Source organism: Mustela erminea, chromosome 4 (assembly GCF_009829155.1).
Source record: "Mustela erminea isolate mMusErm1 chromosome 4, mMusErm1.Pri, whole genome shotgun sequence".
In the NCBI taxonomy this organism is placed as follows: domain Eukaryota; kingdom Metazoa; phylum Chordata; class Mammalia; order Carnivora; family Mustelidae; genus Mustela; species Mustela erminea.
Window position 1 is genome coordinate 2,465,829 of NC_045617.1, and position 26,404 is coordinate 2,492,232.

At 52.5% G+C, this 26,404-nt stretch overlaps 1 protein-coding gene across 4 annotated transcripts in view; it reads left to right on the plus strand.

The window, feature by feature from the left end:
- Nucleotides 1–26,404, plus strand: part of RPS6KA2 (ribosomal protein S6 kinase A2) — a 303,443-nt gene that overhangs the window by 127,706 nt on the left and 149,333 nt on the right. The gene's annotated exons all lie outside the window — the stretch shown is intronic.

A 26,404-nucleotide genomic window follows, 5' to 3' on the forward strand; every position in this document is an offset into this window, starting at 1 on the left:
CAAAATTTGTAAATAAAATGATAAGACAATAGACTGAGAAATATATATACATAAACTTTGATCAAGGGTTAATTCCTTAATATGTAAAGAACTCTTCAAAAACAATAAGGAACATATAACTCTCTAATAGAAAAGAATTGGCAAAGGACATTCATGTACTTTACAAAATAGAAAAATAGGGGCACCTGGGTGGCTCAGTGGGTTAAGCCTCTGCCTTCGGCTTGGGTCATGATCTCAGGGTCCTGGGATCAAGCCCCGCAGCAGGCTATCTGCTCAGCGTGGAGCCTGCTTCTTCCTCTGTCTCTGCCTGTCTCTAAGACATACTTGTGATCTCTGTCAAATAAATAAATAAATAAAATCTTTAAAAAAATAGAAAAATAATATAAACAGCCACCAAATATTTTTAAACACTACTTGAATGAATGCAAATTGATTGAGTAAACAACTTTTGACCATGCAAGTTGACAATTTTTTAAGTGTAACAGTCAGTACTAGTAGGTGCTTTAAATTTGCTGGGGGAGTGTGAACTGATCCAAGTTTTTGGAAAACAACTTAACATATGTATATTAACCTCAAAGTTTTTGTGACTTTTAACTTGGTATTCTGTTTCTATGGAATTAATAAGACATTAATTAGTGACATGTCTAAGAACACTCCTTGCAGTATGATTTTTTTACTTAAAAAATCTAGCAATGGGGGAATGGCCAGAGCGCATGACCCTACCTAGACAGGAGATTACGCAACCATCAGAAGTTCGCAGAGACGCCCTTTCTGCAAGGTTAACTGAACGCGCGAGGCTTAAAGACACTGAGTACCGTGAAGTCTCGGCTCGCTGGTGTTCTGTTCCTCTCGTGGCACTCGGGTTATTTTTGTGGTACTTACCCTTTTTGTGAGGAAACCATTAATTGTGTAAATGGTTTTTGTTTATGTTTGTGTTTCTCCAAATAGAATTTATGCTCATGAGGTAGGAATTGTGTTTATCCTGTCGGCCTCTGGACCTCCAGTAAGGACATAAGGACATTCCTGCTGTGTGAGTGGCGTGTCAGGAGGGCTTTAAAATATTTTTTCAATAATCTCTAACTCTCTCTCTCTCCCTCTGCCCCCTCCTCTCTCTCCCTTCCGCTGTCCCTCCCGCTCTCTGTCTCTCTGTCACCCACACGCACGCCCTCGGAAAGAGAGCGAGATGCAGGTAGACTCGTAGGAATGCACTGGAAGAGATTAGACCAAAATAATAGCACTGATTATATAGGAGTCTTCATTTATAGAGAATGACATGATGTTCCCATGCAGTTTATGGAACAACTGCCCACCATAAGCACTGTAAGGAAGAGAAAGCAGACTCGGAAAGTCTTCCGTTTGCTTAGTGGGAACTGTTCATGCCTTACGCTTAGCTAATTAATTTGTAAATATTCCTTATTTCCATTGATTCTTTTGGTTCTCCCAGTAAGACATCTTCCCACTAAAGGGCTGGAGTCCAGGATGTACTGTGTCCCTGGTCACGTGGTTAGTGCTGGAGCCGGTGGGCAATGGGCCTGGGGCTGGAGTGTGAGGACCCCATGCCTGGACCGCCTCTGGGGCCAGCAGCTCTGAGCATACCCCTCCTCATGCCTGAAGGGTTACTGCCCCTGCACAGAGTGGAACTTTAATAAAATCCATGTTTATGGAGACACCTGGGTGGCTCAGTGGGTTAAAGCCTCTGCCTTCAGCTCAGGTCATGATCTCAGGGTCCTGGGATCGAGTCCCGCATCGGGCTCTCTGATCGGCAGGGAGCCTGCTTCCCCTTCTCTCTGCCTCTCTGCCTGCCTCTCTGCCTACTTGTGATCTCTGTCTGTCAGATGAATAAGAAAAAAGAATCCATGTTTATGGTCCAATCCCTGCTTAGGAAAGAAGAAAACAAAATTTGGAAGCAAGTACTTGTTTTCCAGAGTAGAAAAGAAAAAGAAAGCTGTCACCCCTGAAGCTCTTGTGATCTGTCCTACAGATGCCGTGGAGCAGAGGGGGCAGCGCCCCGAGGACAGAGCGTCCCCTGTGTCGTCACCCCCAGTCCTCCCGGGACGAAGCAGAGGCCGCCGCGAGCAGCTGGGAGAGATTTCTGGTGCAATTAGTTTCGTCAGCCTGTGTTTAAATGAAAGACTTACTGAGTGATCCTACATAATTTTAATTTTGGTTTTTAATTCATCGAGCTGACTGAGGGAAATGGCACTTTGTGTCTGTCATATCGTTAGCCCATTTGACTTGTTTTTCTTCCTGCCTCATTAGTGCTTCACTGGGGACATCTGTCCAACTTGTACTTGAGCTAATGACGCTGCGGTCCCCGTGTAAGTGCCGGGAAAGGCCTTTGGTGGGGGCACGTGCTTCACCCTCCCACGTAGGGGGCGAGGCAGGGAGCAGATGAGTCATGCGAAGGGAGGCAGCAGGCTGGGGGAGCGGAGGGAGTTCTGGGAGGGATGTGGAAACTTCTAGTACTCGCCAAAGGGGAGCCTTTGGGCATCTTTCTCAGTCCAGTGTCGGGGCTGTGAGGTAGGGATACAGGCGTGTTGCTGACACGTGTGTCTTGTGCACAGCGGCTGAGGGAATGGATGTCTGTGTGACTGACCCTGCTTGCCTGGTTGGGGAACCCACACCACCAGCTTATTTCCAAGGTCATGGGAAGGTCGTGGTAGTTCAAAGTTTGTCCATTGAGCTCCCCTGAGGACAAGTTCCAGCCCCAGTTTTGACTCCAGCACCTTCTTGAATGGCGTGGAGGGACCAGGAAGGATCTTAGGGTCTTGGGTTGCTCGGGAGCAGGTATTTCTGCAAGTTCCCTTGAGGCAGGCAGAGGCCAGAGCTGCCCCCAGAAAGCTGCTGCCTGCGTCGATCTGCTGGGCCACCGGGGAATCCGCTGTGTGGGACTTCTTGTTCCTGGCCTGTGCCACTCCCGGGGCATTGGAGGGTCCTGCCGTGGTTTGGGGGGGCAGCCCAGCCTGGTGACAGCTGCAGCAGCATGGCCGCTGAGTCTGAAGAATCTTCAGCATGTAATTTCAAGGTTCCCTCCGACCCATGGGTACCGACCGGCCCTGGCCGCCTGCCGGTCGTGGAGTCTACACAGATGGCAGGTGCAGCGCACCGCCCTCCCCATTGCTCATCGGTGGTGCCCACGAGGTCGGCCGGATGTGTCCCCTGACCCCTCTCCCCGCGGTGGACAAGATCTCATGCAGCCAAGACCAGTGGGCCTTCAGCTCTGGCTCTTTGTCTTTGCTTCTTGACATCGGTGTGCCCATCGCTGCCTCTGTCAGGAACCGCTCGGCTCTGCTGCTTCCTGTCCTCGGGGTCATTTGCTGGAAACCCTGTAGGTCCTGCTGGCAGCTCCCAAAGCTTTGTGCTCATCTTACGCGAACAGGATCGCTGGGCGTGTCCGAGCCTCCCAGATGGCATTGTTTGCTGAACTCACATGTTTTAGTGTGGAAATGTCAGTTTCTCTCCTAGTATCTCAAGTTTCTCTGAGGATTTTTTTTTAATAAAGATTTTTTATTTATTTGAGGCAGAGAGAGAGAGAGAGTGAGCCAGAGAGCGAGCACACAAGCAAGGGGGAGGGGCAGAGGGAGAGGGAGTCGCAGATTTCCAGCTGAGCAGAGAGCCTGATATGGGACTGGATCCCAGGATCCTGAAATCATGACCTGACCTGAAGGCAAACGCTTAACTAGCTGAGCCACCCGGGTGCTCTGGTTTTTGTGGGGTTTTTTGTTTGTTTTTTGTTTTTGTAAGAAAATCAGCAATAACGGGACAGTTAAGTCCCATCTAACATTTCCATAGCACGAGGGCACCTTGTGCTGTTATCCCGCTCTGCTCCGTGGTGTGTGAGTTCCCAGCAGACCTGGTACCCTGCCTGTGCACTGAGATTTGTACCCGTGATGCTCTTCTGGATTTCCCCGCAGGCTGCTGGGGCCCGGGCCCAATGACACCCCTGTGCTGGTCGCACAGGCGGTGACTTACAGCCTCGGGCCTCTCGCTGTCTGTCCTGTCCTGGATTCATCACCTCACCTGCTGGGTCCTTGCTCTTATTTGCAGAAGGACTGAGGGCCTTACCAAAGGTCACGGAGCCAGTTAGTGACCCCAGTCCTGGTCTTAGTGGTCCCAGAGCCCCAGAACAGAGTCACTGTCCTTTCCTGGTTTTCTCAGGCAGACAAGGTCTCATAAAATCCAAACGCTGGCACGGGTGGCTGTGAGCATGGAGTCCACATGACCAGGCTATTCACCTGCACCGTCGCATACCCGATCCGCGGCGCTGGGATCCTCTTGGGAATGGAGAGGTTCTGGAATGTTCCGGCCTCTCCGCCACCAGGTGCGTCACAGCGTTCTGGCCTCGTGCTTCAGGGGTTGTTCTCCTCCCAGACTAAGTCCAGAGTCCTTCAAATCAGAAACCACACTTATGGCCCCTCGATCTCGCCGGAGCACGGACCCCGCGCGTGGGCAGTGGAGGAAGCATGACAGGGTTTACCGATCCGCCCTGTTTCGAGCCACTCAAGACACATTTGCTAGGTTCGCCCTGCTCGCAAGGGCTCTGTCTCAGGCAGCTTTTCGCCACTCGTACAAGAAGCACATCGCATGGGGGACCGTTTGCGTCTGAGTCACAGGGCGACGGAAGACAGGACAGGGTGCGCCCCCGGTGTGGGAGGCAGTCCCAGCTGCAAGCGGGGCGGGCGCAGGACTTTCCTCCTTATCTGAAACGTTTGTAGACATGAAGGTGCCCAAAGTGCTCCTCTACAGCTTAACAAGTAATAACAAGACAGACACATAGGGAACCCTTCTGGGGCCAAGAAACAGACACCCTGAGGTCACTGTCACTCTGGCTCTCCTCACACAGTTTTGCCCGCACAGGGCTTCCCGAGCCAGGGGTGTGTTTTCCGAGTTTGTGACCCCCCGCGTGCTTTCGTCTGCATCTGTCTTTTGCTCATCCCGCGTTTGGGAGGGTCGCTGTGGTGCCGGGGGCTGCTGAGGCTCGCCTGTCTCGGTGCTCAGGAGCGCTCCCTTCACGCCTGTGCCCCTCGCGCCCCGTGCCCCCATCTTGGCACCGGGCAGCTTGCTTCCAGCTCGAGGCAGTCTGTCAGGCACGATCCTGAGAGCTCGTATGCCCTTTTCTGTCTGGCACCAGCAGTACGTTGTCCTGAACCCCAGGCCAGCACCCCACCCTCTCCTGATGGGGGCTTCCCGTTTTCCAAACTGGTGGCGCCGTTCCCCTTCCTGCCAGCCAGGCACTGGGGCGCTCGCTGCTCCGCACACTGGCCCGTCATTATCAACCAGCAGGACTTCACTCGCCGTGCAGAATCTGGGGCCGTAACAAGAAAGGAATATGGATCTTAGTTCTTTTGGAGAGTTTGGATTTTTTATATTTGCATCTTATGCATAATAACAAGTAGACTCTTGCCCAACCTCCAGCCACCACCCCGCCCGCCAGCCTCAGCTGCAGGGCACGCGGCTCCCAGCCACGGCCGACGTGGACCCCTCCGGCAGGTCTGCGTGGCTCCGCTCCGCTGCTGGGGTTATGCGGTCTACAGGAGTCAGCTGTGCTGGTTTTCTGACCTGCCAGTGCTGCCATGTGCATGTGGCATCATTTACCACCGACTCTGGGGGCTGACGCTGTCGCTGAAGTCAGAATTGCTGACTATGACACAGTGACGGCGTGTCATAGTCAGTGGACCGTGTGTTTTCTTTTTGGGGGCTTATAATGGTTCGCCTTGCAGGCAGCATTCCCTGAGACACAAGGGATGTGAAACTACCATAAACAGATGAACTTTCAGCTAGAGAAAAGAAAATTGCTACAGAAGATAAGTGGAATACTTAGGAAATGTCTGAACACAATTGAGAACAAGGTTGGGTGAAATCATTGTGAACATTTGGGGGTGTAATTGTCCAGGAGGACTTGGCTCTCTGGGCACTTTGCAAAGTGAATCTGAGTTGTCCCCCAGTCCAGCACCTTGCGAATCGCAGTGGGGATGTGAGTGCTGGGAAGGGTTAGAGACCACTTGGCCGGGTCCTGTCTCTCCCCTTCCTAAGGGGATGCTCCTCTTCTCACGAGTCAGTACCATCGGAGATGGAGCGCATCGTAGATGAGAGAAGGGTAGTGTTCTACAGTGGGGCGAGTTCTCACTTCCCCACTAAATACATGTGGTCCTGCTTCACCTACGACCCTCAGGAAAGACGCACTTGACATGAAGCTCCCGTCGCAGATTGCCAAGGAGAGCGGCGCTGTGAGTCTGCTGGTCGACGACTCCGAGGCCCCCAGGAACCCTCGGAGCCCTTGCTAGGAGATGCAATTAATTCATTATTACTTACATCAGTTTGAGTCACTTGCAGCTGAAAATCCCTTCATACAGCCCAGTAGGGGAGCCACGGTTTAACCAAAGAAGAAAGTGGACTCCCGTTCAGAGAAGCCCTTGGCCCTGGCCAAAACGATTGGCAAAGTAAATATATATTTAATGTGTTTTGAGTTAAAGTATGGTATTTTGGGGAATTGATCTCTGTTTTCTCATGATTTCCTGACTCACTACTGGCAGCAACAGGCCAGAAGGAGAAGGCCCCCCGACAGCCGGCGAGGGAGCGAGCAGGTGGGGCGGCATGAGGAACATGCGGGCGAACTGGGATGGGGAGCGCTGCCGGCACAGGGCCAGGCGTCCTTCTGGGGTGCAGACACAGGGTGCCCGGGACCCCCAGGAAGCCAAAAAACTTTCAAGCTCTACTTTGGGAGCATGAGCACACCCTCTCAGACATTTGGACACAGAATCTGTGGTCAAAATGGTCTCACATTCAGAGATGCGAGGGGTCGCTGAATTGGAAGGTACTTGAGATGTGTGACAACATTGTTGCAAGTGTGACAACATTGTTGCAAGTGTGACAATATTGTATGACAACATTGTTGCAACTTCCACTGTAGCCCTGGTCCCTGCTTTGCTGCCTGAGCCCCCATAGCATTCCTGTTTCTGCCCTTTCTTGCCTCTGGATGGCACCGAACAGCGGAACTCCCCTTGGTGATGGAGATGCTCTATGTCTGTGGCTTCGGGAAGCATGGTGGTGTGACTGAGGAATTACATTGAGGGTCTTTACTACATTGTGGGTCTTTTTTACTTTTTATTTTGGAGTATTTCTAGATTTACAGGGAAGTAGCCAAGAAAGCAGAGAGGTCCCCGCATGGCCTTCACCCAGTTTCCCTATCTTGTTCTGCCGTGGTGCATTTATCCAACCCAAGACACCAGCACTGGTGTGCGATTACCCAAAACTGCAGGCTTGATTTGAATTTTACCATGTATTCCTCTACTGGAACTAACTTTTACATCTTATTTAATTTTAGTGCATTTAAATTTAAGGAGCCTCATGTGGCAGATCGTTCCTAATTGAATGGCTCAGCCGTAGACAATTTTCACAATTATGAGCCAACGGTCCTTTGGGAACTACGGCCAGGGCTGCGCCTCCCCAGCTCAGGGCCTGCCCACAGCTCCCCCTTCCCTCAGAGTCGAAGCCCAGCCTGCTGCCCTGGCCCAGAAGGTCCCTGCGCTCTCCGTCCTCACCTCCCAGGACTCCCCACTCCTGTTCACCCCATGCAGCACTGGCCAGTTGGCGTAGAAGGAGAGCAGCTGCAGATCGTCTGGTTAGCACCAGCCTGAGAAAGACAGTCTTTCTTAGCAATGCGGGGCGAGCGCATGGCATAAAGGGGAGCCTGGGGTCTGGAGGCAGAACAGCTTGGTCAACGCATGTCTTCGGCAGATAAGTACCAAAGGGCAGCCGCACACCAACCTGTGTCTGTAGGGAGCTTCCTGTCTAAGAGGAAGGACCAGAAAATGAAGAAGTAAGCCAAGAGGCATATTGTATGTCAGGTGTTGAGAAGAAAGAGGAAGAAGCATAGAGAAGAGGTGATGGCATTTTACATGCAGAGTCACTCAGATCCCAGTGTCACTGCTTTGCAGCTGGCACCTTGGCACCAGGAACTAGGTTGGCTGAGCGTCTGCATCTTCCTCGGGAGAATGGGGACCTGCGTTCTGCTACGGTCCCAGTTCTGAGGATTCGGGGGAGTAGACAGAATGCCTGTACGGGCAGGCTTCCGAGGAACACTGGGGTCTTCTCATTGTCCCATGGGTCTGACCTCTGGCCGTGGGACCGGGAAGAGGGCGCATGTACTCAGGTTTGGTCATCCGTGAGAACGTCCGGCTGAGCTGAGGGGAAGCTGGAAAGTGCACCTGTAGGACGAGGGGAGACCTTCATGCGCAGGAAACCGCACCTTCACACCTGCACCGGTCGGCGGCACCCAGCGCGCAGCCAAAGCGTCCTCTGTCCTGTTTTCTCGGGGGATTTGATGAATGATATGGAGAGAAAGAAGCAAAAAAATAAAAAAAAGAAATTGTTTAGTATTTCTCCTGCAAGGTGGTGCGGCCACTGAGGGAAAGTCTGGGCACAGGCTGCACACCTAATCTGCATGGCAGGCCTCAAAGTGCTGATGGGAAAGGTCGTCTGCACCACGGGGTCTCTGGACAGACGCCGAAAGCCCCGGGATGGCGTGCGTCGGCGATCCAGGCGCCCTGACACAGCACGGGGCAGAGTGCTTGGCCCCCCTGTGGAGTCTGGTTCCTGAACGCACGTCAGCTGAACCTTTACTGGCGGAGGAACAAGCAGCCGTGTCCAGGCTGTGGAACAGCTACGGGACCACCCTCGCCTCTGTTCTCTCTTCAGGAGCGTGAATGTGGCAAGCACAGTAACGGGGCTGGTTCGTTAGAGAACCCCACCCGGACGCGGCAACGGGCTGCACCCCTTGATCCAGGACTGGACTGTGAATTGGGCAAAATAAACCATTTAAAAGATATGGGGGGGGATTGTAAAACAGACCCCAAATTCAATAATATGATATACACGCTGAATCCCTGGCTGTGTTCATGACTGTGGTTGCCGAGAAGTGTGCTTTGTTGGGGGCAGAAGCATTTTGGGGGTGAAGTGTCAGGACACTTACAATTTTGCTTTCAAAATCACCTAACAAAACGCAGTGAGCTCTGGGGGTTACATGCAATGGACGAATCACTAGGTTCTACCCCTGAAACTAATAATACACTGTATGTTAACTAAATTGAAGTTAGATAAAAAATTAAAAAAATAATAAAACAACAAAAACTCAAATAAACACACACACACACACACACACACCCGTGCGGGGAGGTCGTGTGCATCTGAATGTGAATGAACAAGAAGCAGAAAGCAGATATGGCCACGTGCTGAGCTGCTCTTTGGCCTTTCTCAAGGTTTTAAGTTGTTAAAAATGAAAAGTGGGGGAAAAATACAATGTCAGTGGACTGGCCACGAAAGGAAAAAGAAGCATTCTGATGAAGATGTCCTCGTGTTGCCAGGGCAAATGAGTACCTTTCTCAGTTGTGGGCGTCCCCTTTTTTGGGCCTGAGCCCCCTCACCCCACAGCCGAGGGTGAGGCTCTGTCACCTTTGTGGGTCTGCAGAGTCTCTGACACCTTATCCAAGTCACAGGCAACCCAATGGAAAGCAGAAGGGGGTACGGAGCATCCCTGAGCTACCGAGAGCCGCAACGGCTCACAGCTGGTTGTTGCCGAGGTGGCCCCCGACTCCCGTGTCTGCCCTGTCACTTTAGGTGACACAGAAAGGAGATGCCATGTGGAGGAAGGAGCTCAATCAGGAAACGTTCTGATGGACCCTATTTGACAGATTCAGGGTAATGTCCTCTTAAGAAAATAAAATTCTTCAATCAGAACATGTTGGGAACCATCTGTCAGATCATCCAGCAAAACACCCTGACATCCTCCAGGATGAAAGGCTCAGAGTGGGGGGCTGCCCCCGGTCAGGAAGCCACCTGGCGCAGAGACAGCCTCCCCACCGCATGCTCCCCTCTGCCTCTGCGCCTGCACCTGCTCCCGTGCCTGTTCCCACTTCCCGCACCTGCTCCTGCTCCCATCCTCTGCGGCCACACCTGCTCCCACACCTGTTCCCGTGCCTGTTCCTACTCCTGCCCCCACACCCGCTCCTGCATCTGTTCCCACCTCCTGCACCTGCTCCGATGCCTGCTCCCACGTCACTCCTACTCCTGCCCCCACACCTGCTCCCCTGCCTGTTCCCACCTCCTACGCTCACACCCATTCCTGCACCTGCTCCCACCTCCTGCACCTGCTCCTGCACCCACACCTGTTCCTGCACCTGTTCTCATCTTCTGCACCTGCCCCTGTGCCTGCTCCCACACCTGCTTCTGCCCCCACACCTGCTCCCATGCCTGTTCCTACTCCTGCACCTGCTCCCGCCCCATGCCTGTTCCTGCACCTGCTCCCACCTGCTACGCCTGCGCCAAGTCCTGCTGCCAGTCCTGGAGCGCGCAGAGCAGACTGCACCCTTTCCGAGTGAACATAGTGAGTGGTGGCTGGTCTCATGTCCAAGTACCGTGTCCAACCCTCAGTGCAGAGCGTTGTGATGGTCTCTGTGGTAGGTCTGTAATATCGCTGCTGAAGGGAGTCTTGTTTGGGAGGAGTCAACTGTGGCACTGGGAACAGTCTTTGGAATTAGCTCTCGCTCTCTTTCCTTCCGGTAGTTCAGAGGCAAGCACTTGTGAAGTGGGGATACTGAGAGTCTTTTGCTGTGAAGCGTGGGCCCATGCCTTTGAACACGTAACCGGTGTGGCTGGGGAATCACTCCGTTTAGATAGAAGCACAGCCTGCTGTTGGCTCTCGGGGTCTCGCCCGGTTCCGCCGGAGGGAGATGCTTTCCCTGCAGGGTCTGCTCAGCTTGGCGGCCAGGGCGGGGGCAGAGGTCTCTGTGAGACAGACTGAGAATATTCCTGATGTCTGCAAAGCCTTATAGTGAACAACAGTAAGCACTTGAGGACATCTGCTCTAAGCATAGGTATTAGTGACCATGTTTATTCGAGTTTGTGAAACAAGTGTCCCCTGGGTCATGTCGCCTTTCCCATTCATTTCTCTTCTTACTGCAACCAGTGAGCCTGAGTCCGCGCGGATGGTGACTGTCCCCCTCAGGGGTCACGTCTTTCTTTTGTCCATCCATGTAGTTTGTAAAACGAACCAACAGTCACAGTTAAAATGCTCTTGGGGGTTTTCTTCAAGTCATACAAACCCTGTGCAAGGCTTGGGCTGCTCTGTCCTCCGTACTTCGGGTTACTAAGGAGAAATCCAGGGAAACATTCACTCCTTTCTGCTGATCTGGGAGAGGCTCACCAGCCCTTCTCAGTGCCGACGACAGTGCGGGTTCTGTCTTCTCATGCCTGATCGAGAACCGTGGGGCCAGACACGACCGGAGTTCACACCAAGATGGAGCCTGACGAGCCTCCAGGGGTTGTTTACCTCCTCAAAAAGGACATGGGACAAAAAAGTGGAATAATGAACAACAGAGTGGCAAGTTCAGAGGTGCAGACCCTCTGCAGCCTGATTAGGGGCCAAATCCGGCCCGTGTGGAACCCAACGTGATGGAGGCAGCCCGAGGGGTTGGAGCAGCCAGGCAAGGCGGGCACTGTGGGCTTCCCTGTGTGGTCTTGGCCGTGGGAGTTTGAGTTCAGGGCTTGCCTATTCGATGGAGGTGAGGTTCCCTTATTCTCGTGGTCAAGGCCGGGCGTGAAGAGCCCAGTGCAGCTCACAGCAGGGCCGCCGGGGATTACTGAGATGCTGGGTGTCCTCTGACACCGGGAACCCCAGCACGTCGCTCTAGGACTTGTTCAGGGAGGTGTCATGGAGCATCTGATCATCTCGCCCTCTGCCAAGCGTGAGTTGTCTCTCCACATCATAAAGAAGCTTGTTGCGAACAAGACAGAAAATAACTCGGTTAGGTCAAGAAATGGTGTCAGATTCAAGTCTGAGTCCCACGAAAGCGACCCCCACGAGCCTTCTGCTGAGTTCTGCAGAGGCAACACCGGGGAATGATCCAGCTCCGGATGGGGGCCCTGCAAGGAAAGCGGCCTCCTCTCTTCTCCATCGAACACTGTTTCCAACTGTCTTTTCGGTAAACCACATGATGTAAATATCCCTAGAAGATAATGTGTTACAAGTGGGAAAGAAAGTTCCTGGTGAGACTTTTTTTTTTTTAAGTAGCACATAGAAACGAGAGGATGTCCTACCCCAGAATGGCCTTTGCCACGTGTGATCTGTTTTTCTTCTGCGACCAACCCTCCCTCCAAAACCCCAGCCCTCCGACTTCTCCTCTCTGCGGAGCAGAGGCGTTCATGGAACAGTACTCTTGCTGAGTCTCTTTTCTAACATTCTTTAACATTCTTACATTTGTTTAGCATTCGGGGTTTTGAACACCCAACAGCAGGAAAGAACGAAGAAATGTCCAGGACACAGCAGTAGCAGGAACACATGTGGACAGGCTGCACCTTGTGCCCCTGAATCCTGAGGGCCTTCGCCATCGGTCATCTGCCCCCGGGGTGGTGTGGAGTGAGGGATGGCTGGTCTGGGCTGTCGTGGGGGCATCCCAAAAAACCACGAGCTACAATGGACACACGGGTCCCTTGGAAGCTGTATTTCAGGATGGACCCGGGAGAAAGCACTGAGGAGTTATTAAAGCCAAGAGTCCAGCAACCTGTGGCAGGCGACCCCGTGAGAGCCACACATCGCAGTAAGTCGTCACCGTTAGCTAGTCAGACGTGCTGTTTGAGAACCTGCATAGAGGTTGTCGCCTGCTCCACGAACCATCAGTGAGATTAGTAACGGCGGCTGTAACTTCGGATCACTGTCACCAGTGTTCAAAGTGACAGCAGAAAGTGCCTCAGGGAAATTCTTTTCTCTGTTTCTTAAGATGAAAGCATCCCCGGCTTTCCTTGGATTTCCTTTGTCCTTCCGTGAAGTACTGTCTGCCGTGGACACCGTGTTCGGCTGAGCAAGAGGATGGCCTCGTGAATATCACAATCCTTTGCAAAGTTCGGAAATATGTAAGAAGTGAATCAGCTGCCAGTTTCTAGTTTTATTGCTTGTAATAACCTGTTTTTCAGGTACACTTACATAATGCTAAGCATTGGGATAATTGCATAATCTGGTTAAAAAAATCTTTGAACTGCTGCCCACATGATACAACACTTGTACTTGCTGAGTTGTACAAATGGTTACAGCCATGGGAAGTGGAAGATACCTTCTGCTTTTCACCAAAGAAAAGAAAAAAAAATATATCAAAGTGTGACCATGAGATAAAGTAGGCAGAGTACCGGTGTTCAACCAAGAGATCTCGGTTCTGGTCTGAATTGCGATCCTCACTTAGCCGGGGATGTGTTCTGTGCTGACATTTTCGGGCACACGGTGTCTGCCACTATAAAATGAGCGGGACAAGGAGGGGTATGAAACGTGGCCACAGCAGGTGCCTGCCCCAGCAGGCAGGGGACTTCTGCATGGAGCTGTCCACAGGCCAGGATTTTAGGAGCTAAAATCAAAGCAAAACAAAGTGGGCTGTCCAGGCATCAGACCTGAGCCTGAACCTGAGGGCCACGAGCTCTATGTACCCACCTCAGATCTGGCTGTGCTGCCCAGGCACGGATGAATCCTGCAGTCTTGTCTGTGGTCCTGGGACAAAGCTTTCTACAGGTGGTTCTGAGAGTCCAAATCACTCAGAACTTCAGCTAGAACACCGGGGTGGGAGAGACTGGATCGCCTAACATGGAGCCACGCTCTGACCTTCCTGAACCCACAGAATGCAACCCGTGTGCACGTGTCTGACTCATTTTACCTTTGCACACAAGGCCGAAGGCATATGCTGCCCCTGGCCTTCATGTAAGGCCCATTGTAGTGAATGCAGAACCCAGGTCTGAAAAGGAGCCGACCTTTCCGGGCCCCTTCCACGCCAACAGCGAGCTAAGGGAGACCCCGCTTCCCCACCCCCTCGTTCCTGGTGCAAGCTGCACGCTGTAAGTTTTCAGTGGTGATGAGTAAGAAGGTGGTGATAAGAGATTTCCTGCCAAGACCCCAAAATAGAACCTCGGGAAAGCCTCATCTCATTCCTTCGTGGGGAGAGAGGGACTCTTGTTCAGCAGGCCAGGGCGTGAGTAAGTTGTGCCCGTTTGGAACTCCCAGTGAAACGATGGCCTGGTGCTGAGGGAATCTTCCTCGCGTCACACAGACCTGCCCGGTCCCGCTGGGCTGGAGAAGGGAGCAGAGGCGGGGGTCGCTGGGAGCTGGACTTGAGGGCAGCCGGGGACGGACGCTGGGCATTGTTTGTTTTAGTGAAGCACAGTTACCACAGGGTGTCACACTGGTTACAGGTGCACAACAGAGCGACTGAACAAGTCCGTGCTCACTGCAAGTGCCGCCGCCATCTGTCCCCCACAACCACACGACCCTGTCCCAGTATCGGTGCCCGCATGCCCCGGGCTGTGCCCTTCGTCCTCACGAACTAGTCTGTCCTCCACGCCCCCCCACCCAGTTTCCTACCCTGCCGCCCCTCTGGCAACCATCGGTTCGTTCTCTGTATGTAGGGGTCTTTTTCCTTTTATCCGTCCGCTTGTTTTGTTTCTTAGAGCCCACGTATCAGTGCAGTCGCACAGCATTTGTCTTGCTCTGTCTGACTTCACTTAGTGTAATACCTGTAGACCCATCCACGTGCTTACAAACGGCGCAGGCTCGTCATTCTCGCGGCGGAGAGAGAGTCCTGTGTGGCTGTGTGCGTGTGTGTGCGCGCACGTGTGTGCACGCGCATGTATGGTTGTGTGTGTGTGCGTGTGGGGGGGTTGTGTGTGCGTGTGCACACGTATGTGGTTGTGTGGGGGGGTTGTATGTGTGCGTGCGTGCACACGTGTGTGGTTGTGCATGTGGGTTTGTGTGTGTGCACACGTGTGTGGTTGTGCATGTGGGTTTGTGTGTGTGCACACGTGTGTGGTTGTGTGTGTGTGTGCACGCATGCACGTGCCATGGAGAGTGAGCCTTGCGAATGGCGGGCGGACGACAGCCGAGGGAGCATGGGGAGCACAGGAGCAAGTGGCGCCCATCCGCCCCGCTGTGTCGACTGCACCGGAGTGAGGTTGGAGGAGGGAGCTTGGCAGGAGAGCTGAGACCTGCCAGCAGAGGTCGTGGAGGGACAGGGCATCGGGGAGGTGTGGCCCGGGGACTCCGCAGGACCTGACAGTGGAATGCCCAAGAGGGTGAAGAGGGAAAGGGAACGAGACTTGCGATGCGGCTTCCGCATGCGGGTCCGAGGGTAAGTGATCAGGAAGCTGACGGTGTGGTGCCACCACCAAGGTGAGGACCTCCGGATGGGAGGCAGGAGCTGGAGGAAAGCCAGCCTGGAGTGACGTTCACAAAGGCCACGCAGCAGACGGAGTGACAACGTTTGAGCTGCTCAGGGCTGGCAGAGGCGGACATACGTTCAGGCTAACTGCAGGAGGGGCCGGTGAAAGTCCTCAGATGGCGAGTGCCTCTGTGGGAATCCACGGCGCCTGCAGGCAAGAACTCACTCGCTTGTCCTATTAAGACACATTACTTGAACGTGTCTCCCACACCAGTTGCCTCCTTATCAGATGAGACACAGCGTCTACTGTGCAATGGTCCTCTGTCCGGTCACATGACGCAGGTGGATGACTAGGGTGTGGAGTGTGGGAGGGAGGTGGGTATGTGACGCTGTAGGCACTCCGGGGACAAGCATGAAAATCAGGGGTGATGTGTGTGTGTGTGTGTGTGTGTGTGTGTGTGTGTGTGTGTGTGTTATCTGTGCACATGTATGTTTATGTGTGTGTTGGTTGTGTGCACGTGTGTGTAGAGAAATTTCTAAGAGAAGACGGCCCTTAAACGAAGCTTTAAAGGAAATTGATTAAATCAAGATGTTATTAAAAAACCTTTAAGTTTTTTTAAGTTATATATAAATTTTCAGGGGTGCCTGGGTGGCTCAGTGGGTCAAAGCCTCCTCCTTCAGCTGGGATCCTAGGATCGAGCCCCGCGTCGGGCTCTCTGCTCAGCGGGGAGCCTGCTTCCCCCCCCCCACCTCTGCCTGCCTCTCTGCCTACTTGTGATCTCTGTCTGTCAAATAAATAAATATATAAACCTTTAAAAAAGTTATATATTAATATATATTTTTAAAAGTTGTATATTTTCAGACTTCTTTCTAACAGAAATACTTGATGCTATAAACACATCTTGAATTTTTACTTAATACCATTCCACAGAGATTGAAAAGCAATATTTCTTTTAAATCTCTCAAATCCAAGTAATCTGCAATCTTTCCTATAGTTTGTATAATAATACATTATACATTATAATATACAAATTTGTAAGCTATCAAGACTATATTTTTAAAATTTCCAATCATATAGGATTGTTAAGCAATAAAGTAAAAGTGATCTGTATGATAACAACGGTGTGACTATTATTTAGGTAATTTACTAATCTGTGTGCTTTGTGGCCTAGATTACCATATGGTCAATCTCTGTACATTTTCCATGTGTGCTTGGAGAGAATGCTTAGCCTAGAGTGGTTGGATTGAGTACTAGATGTGTTCCTTTGCAGCTTTCCCAAATGTATTATCTCAACACTTAATTTTGTTTTTCTGCTTGATTTATCATTTCTGAGTGATATTTTAAGAACTTCCCCACATGATAATGGATTTGTCCTTTTTTCCTCTTGGTTCTATCACTTTTTGATCAGTATATTTTGAAAGTATATCATTTGGTGCATCCAGATTTAGGATTATGGAATCTTACCGGTGAATTGAAACTTTCTTCAGTAGATAGTGATGTTCTATCTTCAAATTCTTGTTGTGTAATTTGTGTGGCATTAATGTTGCCTTATCAAGGTTCTTTTCAGTAGTGCATGATATGTCTTTTGTCATTCTTTCATGTGAAATTTTCTGAGTCTCTTGTTTTAGACATGTCTCTATAACTAGACTTGTTTTATCTTTATTCATTTTTTAAACATTTATTTATTCTTAGAGAGATAAAGAGAGAGAATGTACAAATAGGGCGAGGGGTAAGAGCAATGGAGAGACTCTCCTGTGGACTCCCCACCAAGCTCAGAGCCCAATGCCAGACTCAGACTCTCACCCTGAGACCATGACCTGAGCCAAAACCAAGAGTTGGAGCTCAACTGACTGAGCCCCCCAGGCGCCCCAAACTAAACTTATTTTAAACCAGTGTAGCACTCTTTGTATTTTCACTGGAGAGTTTACCCCATTAACATTGATTGCAATTTTTTATTTATCTTTATTTATTTCTACCTTTGTAGTTTGTGTATGGTTCAGTTTGATCTTGCCTTGCTTACAAACCAATTAGCCTGTTACTTTTTGCGGAAGAAGGCATAAGCATCAGGGATCAGAAAGAAGGGACTCTATTATGCAAGGAGCAGAAAGCGGCCTGGATACCAGACCGGCATTGGTTTCCTTTGGCCCCAAGTTCCCAGGCGACATCAGCGTGGGGGGCAGGTGGTTACCGTGCTCGGGAGAAACAGCATCCTGCTGAGAAACACTGAGCTTGGGGGACCTAGCGTTTGGAACAAGTGGTGGCAAGCCTGTGCTTTGTCTTGGAGAGAAACATTACTTCATCCCTCAAGGATGCTTGCTGCCAAAACAGTCCTGAGAAACAGCGGGTTAGGAGTGGGCAGTGCCTTATATTTTCGCATACTCAGCAAGCAGGAATAGAGAGTGCAGAGACACTCAGGGCCCGTGGTGGCTGCGCTCTAAGCAAGACGTTAGATGCTAACTCTGATTCCCATCCTGCTGTATATGCTGCTTTTTAAATCAAGATTTCATTTTTAACTTGATGTGAGCCCCCAGATCGTGCAATACTTTGACTCTTTTTTTTTTTTTTTAATGCAGTTCCCAGTGTTTAGCTTCACTCGTGTCATTGTCACTCAGATTTCTCAGGTTGCTCATCTGAAGTGTCTTTATTTGGACCCTATTCTTGAAAGATATTTTGCAAAGCAGAGACTCTGAAGTTATCATTGTTTCCCCTTAACACTGTTTTCTTATTGATCCGCCAGTCTGTGCCCTCCACCAGGGCCACTGAGGTGGGCACGGACGCTCCAACTAACATTCGTTTCTACAAAACCTGCCTTTTCTTCTGGTTGTTGAAAGACGCATTCTGCCAGTTGAACATGTATTTAGGTATGGATTTCATTTTATTTAATCCTCCTTGGGATTTGGGAGGCTTCAAAAACATGAGGACGGGTGTATTTTATCAACTCTGAAAAATTCTCAGCCATTGGCTCAGGTGTTTGAATACAGAGTATCTGTTTGTCTCTCTCAGTGTGAGACTCAGGCCTGGGGTTTTCTCCATCTGTCTTCCACGTCTCTTCCACTGGCTTTTGTCTGTCTTGTCTCTTGACGTACCTGTTGCACTCTGTCAATTATCGTCAGATCTAACTTCTCCCTTGTTAACTCTTTCTTGGGCTTTGTCTAAACTGCTCTTTATCTACTGAGTTTTACTTTAAATCATTGCATTTTAATTTTTTTTGAAGATTTTTAAAAAAAGATTTTATTTATTTATTTGACAGACAGAGATCACAAGTAGGCAGAGAGCCAGGCAGAGAGAGAGGGGGAAGCAAGCTCCCAGCAGAGCAGAGAGTCAAATGTGGGGCTTGATCCCAAGACCCTGGGATCATGACCTGAGCCGAAGGCAGAGGCTTAACCCACTGAGCCACCCAGGCGCCCCTGCATTTTAATTTTTAAAGTTCTACTAATGTTAACAGATCTGCTTGATCATTTGTAATCTCTAGTTTCCTTGTCATGCTTTCTATCTTTCTTTTTGTGTTTTAAATAGGTTAAACAACTTTTATGCCACTCATACCTCTGCGCGTTTCAGGTCTGAGTCTGCTACTTACTCTGTCTGCTGACTCTTGCTCATGGTAGCTGTTTCCTTGTGTAGGCTACAGTTTATGGCTGCAAGCCACGTTCCTTAGAATGTTCTCTGTTTGAGCTCTGAGATGTGTTTAAAGTACTTCCTTGAGAGTACTTGTGTTTGCTTTTGCCTGGTCCTCAGGATGGTACAATCTGAGACCATTAAAAAGTAAATGTTTGGCTTAGAGTTTTTCAGGTTGGTAGTGTGAATTTTGGCCTGGAACAGGTCTAACTATGAGTGGCAGGAGACTGACAGGAGAATCTCTGTCCTTTGCCGTTTCCGGAGCTCACAGCTGAAAAAGCAAGTCTCCTCCCAGAGGGAGGCTCTCCCGCTCTCCCCCTATAGTCTGCTCTGTGTGGACTGTGATTTTCAGCAGAGTGACCCTGAACTGACCTCCCACCCTGCACAGCCCCAGGCCCTCTCCATGTCCCGTTCTTCAGACCCTGCTGAAACTCAGGTCTGGATTACAGGGATCGACAAACATGGCTCCCTCTTCACGCACATCTTCTTAGCCTCAGTTTTTGCCTACATTTTTGTTCTCCTACTCACTATTGGATCAACCATGCTTTAAAAAAGAGGATTTTCTTCTCATTCTAGCCAGCATGTTTCTATGTCTCGGGAAGGTTCTCTCTGCATATATAATCCGTCATGTGACCAAGCTTGGCGCCCGGCCCCCACCCCAGCCTCCTCCTGTGGTTCTCTGATGAGGAAGACATACCAAAGGGACTATTGCCAGGGGGATCAAAGCCTTGGCTTTCAGTGTCTCTGAGAGTTTCCTTCATGTGTGCATCTAGTTCCCATCTCTAGTAGAGGTACGTAGTGTTTGCAATGCTGTAGATGTCTATGAAATATTGTTTAGAAGATGACTATTTTTGCTAAGAAGAACTTCTGGCAGACATTGCACATTCTCCTTTGTACCCATTCCAGGTCTTGAGGGACATTTCTATTTTGAGGATTCTATTTTTTTTTTCCTTTTTAAGTTACAGAAACCCTTCCTGCTATAGTGTTCACCTGTTTCCTCTTTCCTGCTAACTCCCTTCCTCTCAGTGTCCCTCTGTAATTTATGTGTGGGCTCAGACTCACAAGAGATAGCCCCCGTTTCTCTGTTCGCAGCCAGGTTTTCTCACATCTGTCAGACCAAATGCTCATTCCCTCGGAAGCCCGCTCCCTGGCCGCCTCCCTCACGGAGGCTCCCTGCGATGGCCGCGGAAGGAGAAGCGTGTGTTCATCTCCTTGGGCTCCAGAACAAAGCACAACACAGCGGTGGCCGGAAATGGCGCGTACGTGTCGTCTCGCACTTCTGGAAGCCAGAGGTCTGATACGAGGTGCCGAGGGCCATGCCCCCCGACACACGTCGGGGGTTTCTTCCTCACCTCTTCAATGGGCTGGTGGTGGCACTGCTTCAATTTCTGCCTCCGTTGTGACGTGGCCTTACAAGGACACCGGTCACACTGAATTAGAGCCCACCCTACTCCTATATGCCCTCATCTTAACTAATGACATCTGCAACAACCCTGTTTTCTGACCAGGTCACATTCTAGGGGCGGGGGGTCAGGGCTTCAGTGTACCTTTTTAGAAAGGGACACAGTTCAACCCATAACAAACTACGCGGGAACACTAGCAGGGTCAAACCCAGAGGTTCTACACATTCTGTCACCTCCCGATAAGGAATGGTCCTTCCCCCACCCCCTCCTGATGAGCAGAAAACGCCTCTACATGAAACGTGTCCAGAGTTCTCTTGGCCACATGCTAGGGTCCCTTGGCTCTCAACACTGTTTCATGTAACAGGACTCCCCATGTTGTCTCATGAGTAAACTGACCTTTCACAGGAGAACTAGCCATTCGGCACCAAGGCACTCCCAGCGTCTGTCCCCACAGATGTGAGGAGGCCTGTGGAGGCCACTGTCCGGACTTCTGTCTGTGAGATGCTCTGTCTACAGGATGTTGGCCTTATGGCATTTCTTGCCTGACTATAATTGTCTAGGGAAATGAGAATCTAGCCTGTCACCCTCTTGGTTGCCAGTCCCTTATCTGATTTCTTTTGAGGCACACCTGTATAATTGTGGGCCCGTTGTTGGGCTCTCACTGATGGGCGGATCTCATCTGGACCTTTTCCTCTCGTGTAAGTTTAGGCAGTAGGTTCAGCTCCTGGAGCCTCGTAAGATGGGATTCATTGCATCCATTCTGCGGATTTTGTAAGTGTGTTTTACAGATGAAATAGTAAAAATGGCCCAGCTCTGATAACCAGCAGACCTCCCAACGCAGTCACTATAACACCCCTTTAAACAAACCTGCAGGAAGGGCCACCAATGGTGGCTGTCCCACGTGCTTCCACGTTGGTGGGAGAGGCAGACAGAGAAGCTGAGAGTCATCGTCTGGCTCTGTGAGGAGAACGGGGAGCCTGGGGAAGACACCTTCACATGGCCTGCGGCAGGAAGCGGGGAGGGTGCGGCCTGTGGGTGGAGCAGGACGGCGTCCCGGGCAGTGACCGTGGCACCCACAGTGTGGTGGAGACCTGGGAAGCCACGTTCACACAGTGTGTCCGCGCGGCCCAGCCCGCGCTCTGGGGCAGGAAGGAGGGCAGAGTGAGGACAGGGAACGGTGACCCGGGATGGCACAGCTGCTCTGCTCCGGTTTGCGCTTCTCCTGGACCACCCGGACACGTGGGGTACACGGGGTAGCACGACCCAGTTTGCTTCTAGAAAGGCCATTTTAGGAGCTGGAGTGTGGATGGGCTGGGAGGGATGCCGTCTAGCCGGAGATCACCGTATTCTGGCAAGAACTGATGGCCCCAAACCACGTCCCCGAGAGCAGGGCCGGAAAGAAGGGGAGACGTGACAAATATTGAGAAAGTCTCACGAAGGTGTCTGTGCGTCGTTAGACTTCGGGAAGAAAGCAGTGCGGGAGTGAAGGTAATTCTTGCCTCCCCGCTTACAGGGTAAATGGTTGCAGCCACGGAGGACAGTGTCGTTCAACGGAAAGCTTTCAGATAAAAATGCTAGACGTGGGGGTCTACTGCTTCCCCAGCCATGCAGCTAGCTTTCTGTGTGAAACTCTAGGATTTTAGCAAATAAAAACTTTGATGAGCAGTTTACAATTTGCTTCCACATTTTGCTTTAACTGCACAAAGCTGCCACATTTGTAGGTGACAGCCTTGTGAGGAAGGAGCACATGTTCCCCCCACCATGGGCCGCTGAGCTCACTACGATTCTCAGACTTGGCCCTTGGGCATTTCGGACCCTGAGGGGCTGTCCTGTGCCCTGCACCCCCGGCCTCTGCCTCTGAGGCATTCCTCCCATCCCCCCCCCCCAGCCGTGTCTCCAGCTGTCTACACCTGTCCCCAGACCTTGCCAAGTGTCCCCCAGAGGACAAAGTCAGCCCCACTTGAGAACCCTGTGCTAGAGGATCAGAGTTTCAGGTCAAGTCACAGTGGGACGGTGGCTGGGATTCGGATACTTCCCATCCCCCGTGCGTCCCACGAGCGGCCCCAGCAGCACCCACACAGCTGCTCCGACCCCTGCCCTCCACGTCTGCTCTCGGATGTTCACACGCAGGCCAGGCCCATGTACACGGGTACATTTCCAGGAGCGTCTTGTTCTTTCTTCCACCATTTTACATTCTACATCCCATAAATCCTGTAGGCGGAGTTCCCATCTGGTCCCGCGGGCAGCGGTCCTTCTGGTTTTGCTGGCACCCGGTGCCCTGGACTCGAGTGCAGTGACCGTGAGCTCACATTCCCTGGAACTGCGTCCGGAGGGCTTCTCCGGAGCCTGGGTTTAATGCGGGTCTCTCTAGAGAGCATCGCTGTGTGTTTCCACCAGGCACCTTGGGTAAGAAGTAGTCAAGACCACTGGAGTTTTTGCTGCTGTTTTCAGATGACACGGGAGGTGCACAAGGGCCACGGGCCTATGTAAGGGTGTGTGTGCACCTGGATGCTCAGGGGGTCATTCTCGCTCTCGAGGTCCTGCCTGGTTAGTGCCAGCACTCAGGCGTGAGCCCGGGTCTGCAAGGGGGGTGATTTCCGTTCACCTTGCACTGAGGGTGCAGCCCTGCGGGACCCCTACTGAGTGGGTGACCTCCGTCCTCTGAGGCCCTCACTGTTATAAATGGAGCCTGGACCCCGTTCTTGACTTGTACCTGGTTTGTTGACCAAATGCAGCTTGTGATGGGATCGAAACACACCTTGCAGTACTTATCAGAGTGAACGACGGGGAGTCTTGTCAGTTCACGTAGAGTTTTCTTCCCACTCCCAAATAACGATCATGTTTGTTTTCAGTTTTAAATACTTGATTAAGACATTAGTATTTCCAGTCCTACTGACTGACCGGACTCACAGTCTCTTTGCCGGCTTGAGGCTGTCTCAGCCTGGGAGGCTCAGAGTGGGAAGGAGGCGATCCAGGCAGAGGACAGACTCGCTGGAAGCGGTCTGCACACAGGTGGCCTCACTCTGACCCCTTCTCTCATGGACAGCTGTCCTGTCTTCTTCACAGCTGCAGCTGCACGCACTTACAGGACAGAGGCCTCCGGATTTGGGAGTTACTAGAACTCTTGCCTTAGCCCTGGGCCTGGTGCTGCACGCTTCTGCTCCATACAGCATCCCAGGGACCCCCAGACTAGCCCCTTTATCACATGGCCACACCTGGTCTGTAAAAAACTCTCTTGCGTCCTTCCTCTGCAAGCCCCATGAACACAGATCCGTTCAGTGAACAGCTCCCCCCATCCCCAGGCCTCCCCAGAGCATGGCCATCCGGACTCTCTAGAACTCAGACCTGACCAGTGTCCACAACAAATCACAGCTCTTGGGGTAGGGCTTGCCGTGAAGGAGGCGGCATGGCCCCTACCCAGTCGTTCGGGGGAAGGGAAAGGAAGGCGATGACAATGCAGATCTGGCCCGAGTTACCTTCCTTCCTCTCCTTCCTGTCCAGAGCGTGTTCTGTTCTCAAGGAAGGGGAATTCCAGGGTGGACCAGACCTTAGTTATTGTTCTGAAGTTCTGAAATTGGATGCCTCAGGTGTCCTGGGGACTTGGTAGAACTCAATTTTCATTAATCAATCATGAAACCTCTCTTTGTTCTAAATTCCCAATAACCCCATTCTTCTACAAGCTGGGACCCTACCTCCTCTGTTTGCCCAGGAAACATGGCTCCTTACCCGTGGGGGTCACCCCACCTCCAGCTGGGGCCGGCTTCTCATTCATCTCCGTCCGTGTAGCATCTCCTTACCCATTTCTTTCGCGTCGCATTAAAAACTGCACCGTGGTTGTCTCTCTGTTCACCTTCTCTTCATGGGGCTGTGAACTTCTGTGGTCAGGAGCTGGGTCGCAGTCATCTTTGTGTCCCTAGGGCTGAGTATGGCCCCAGGCACCAGGAGGTGTCTGCGACCACTCGTGGGACGAGGTGACCACTCGTGGGACCGAGGTGACTGCTGTGGCCAGCACTCGCTTTTAGGCTGCAGCAGGATAGAATGCAATGTCGGGCTTCTGTGTTCGGGGCAGGGAAAAACTCAAGGTCACCTGGAGGCTGTGGAGCTTGCTCCCTGCTCCATCCCCACCATCAGGACAGGGGCCTTAATGAGCTCCCCCTTTCCCCCAGGATTTGGGAGGGATGCCTCTGGGTATCAGGGTGGTCTGACCGTGGCCTGGAGGTGGTCATTGTCTTAGCACCGGAAGTGGTGGTGAATGATTCTTAGAGATTTTGATAAACTTACTTCACCAGGTTAAAGATAAAGGCAAATGGAAATGTTTTAGCAATGAAGTTATTTCTCCAGTTGAAAATATGAATATTTTTTTTTTCCTTTTGAGACTCCAAGTTCAATTGAACAGTTTGCACTCAAATGTGGGGGATGGTGCATGCCCCATAAGATATTTCCTTTCCAGTTCGGTTACACCAGGTCAGCATGCTCTTGTGGTAAAACCCAAGCCCTGATCGAGGCCCACCAGAGGGTTTTGTTGTGACCAGGATGGCCCTGAGATGTCACAGTTGGCATGTGGTACTCCCGCCGGCTCCCCCAGTGAAACTCGCTAGAGCCGGCCCCCTCCTCATTCGAGGGGCTGGGACAAGCCGATGTCCGGTCAGTCAGCGGCTTTCTGCCTGAGCTTAGCTGCAGCCTGGCATAGGTCTGGCCCGTCTTTGCCTCTGTGTGGAACCAAGATGCCTCAAGGGCAGCCAGGGAGAAGGGGAGTCTTTAGGTGGTAAGAAGCTGTTTCCCAGAGTGGGGATAATCGCCCTCCCGCAGAACCCTTGCGGGAAGCAGGAACCAGTTTCCACATGCATATTTTCATCTTGGAGATGCACGCTGGGGACACAGAGCGTGAGTGTGCCCAAGCTCTCCAAGCAAGCGGCCCCTCTGAACTCCGTGCTCACCACTGCCCAGCCTGCGGCATCCGCATTTGTCACACGGTACCGCACGCAGGAATGTTTCTGACCTTCTAGGGGGTTGGTGACCGGGCACTGACCTCGTCTGACCCTATTTTGAACACAACGCACCAACAGAAGAGGCCGCACGGAGCTCAGAGCTCCAAGATCTCTGCTGAGCATTTCTAGAAAACAGTGTTCCCCTTTAAGGCAAATCCCCTCCAGCGCTGCAGCCAGCAGCTGCCTCCAGAGCCTGCCTCCAGGCACTGCGGGGCCTGGTCAGTCGCCGTCCGGACAGAGCCGGAGGTCGTGGAGGACGGACGTCTCGTGCTCCGAGCACTCCCAGGGGCGGCTGCCCCAGACCGCGTGGGGGTCCGTGCACCGGGTGGCGACGGCTGGACCCGCGGGGCCGGGCGCCCCGGGGCAGGGAGAGGTGCAGAGCGCGGGCCGAGGCTCCCGGAGCCTCGGATTTCGTTTCGTTTTCCGGAAATGTCCGCTAATGGACAGAAGTTTTGCTCGGCACCGCAGAGCACTGAGCCCCCGTGTGCCTGTGGCTGTCTTAAGGGAAAAACCGTAGGGACGCCCCCGAGCCAGAAAACAGCCCAGCCGGGCCGCGGGGCAGCACACCAGGCCGGCGCCGCCCGCCCGCCCCGCAGGCCGCAGCGCTCCTCCGCGGGGCTCGGCCGGCGCGCGCCTCCCAGGCCGCCGGGTGCGGGTGCGGGTGCGGGTGTGGGCGGGGGCGGGGCAGCGCGCCGGGAGTCCTCGGAGCGAGCGAGGCGGCGGGGAGGCGCGTCGGAGGCGCTGATTGGTGGTAGTGGGCGGGGCGGGGCCGGGTGGCTCTGCGCTCGTCCTCTCAGGGCGGGAGGAGGAGGGGGAGGGAACGCCTGGGATGTGCGGTTGCTGATTGGCGGCAGTGGCGGAGAGCGAGGAGGGGCGGGGCTGGCCCGGGCGGGGCTGGTCGTCCCGGGCGGTGGCGTCTGCGGCGGCGCGGCAGGAGGAGGAGGAGGGGGAGGAGGGAGCATCTGATTGGCGGTAGTGACTGTGGGCGGGGCGAGGCGGGGCTGGGTGGGGCGGGGCGTTGGCTGCAGCAGCAGCAGCGGGAGGAGGAGGGGGAGGAAGGAGCTTCTGATTGGCGGTAGTGACTGTGGGCGGGGCCGGGAGGGGCGTTGGCGGCCGCAGCAGCAGCGGCAGGAGGAGGAGGAGGGGGAGGAGGGGAAGAAGGAGCATCTGACTGGGCGTAGTGACGGTGGGCGGGGTGGGGCGGGGCGGTGG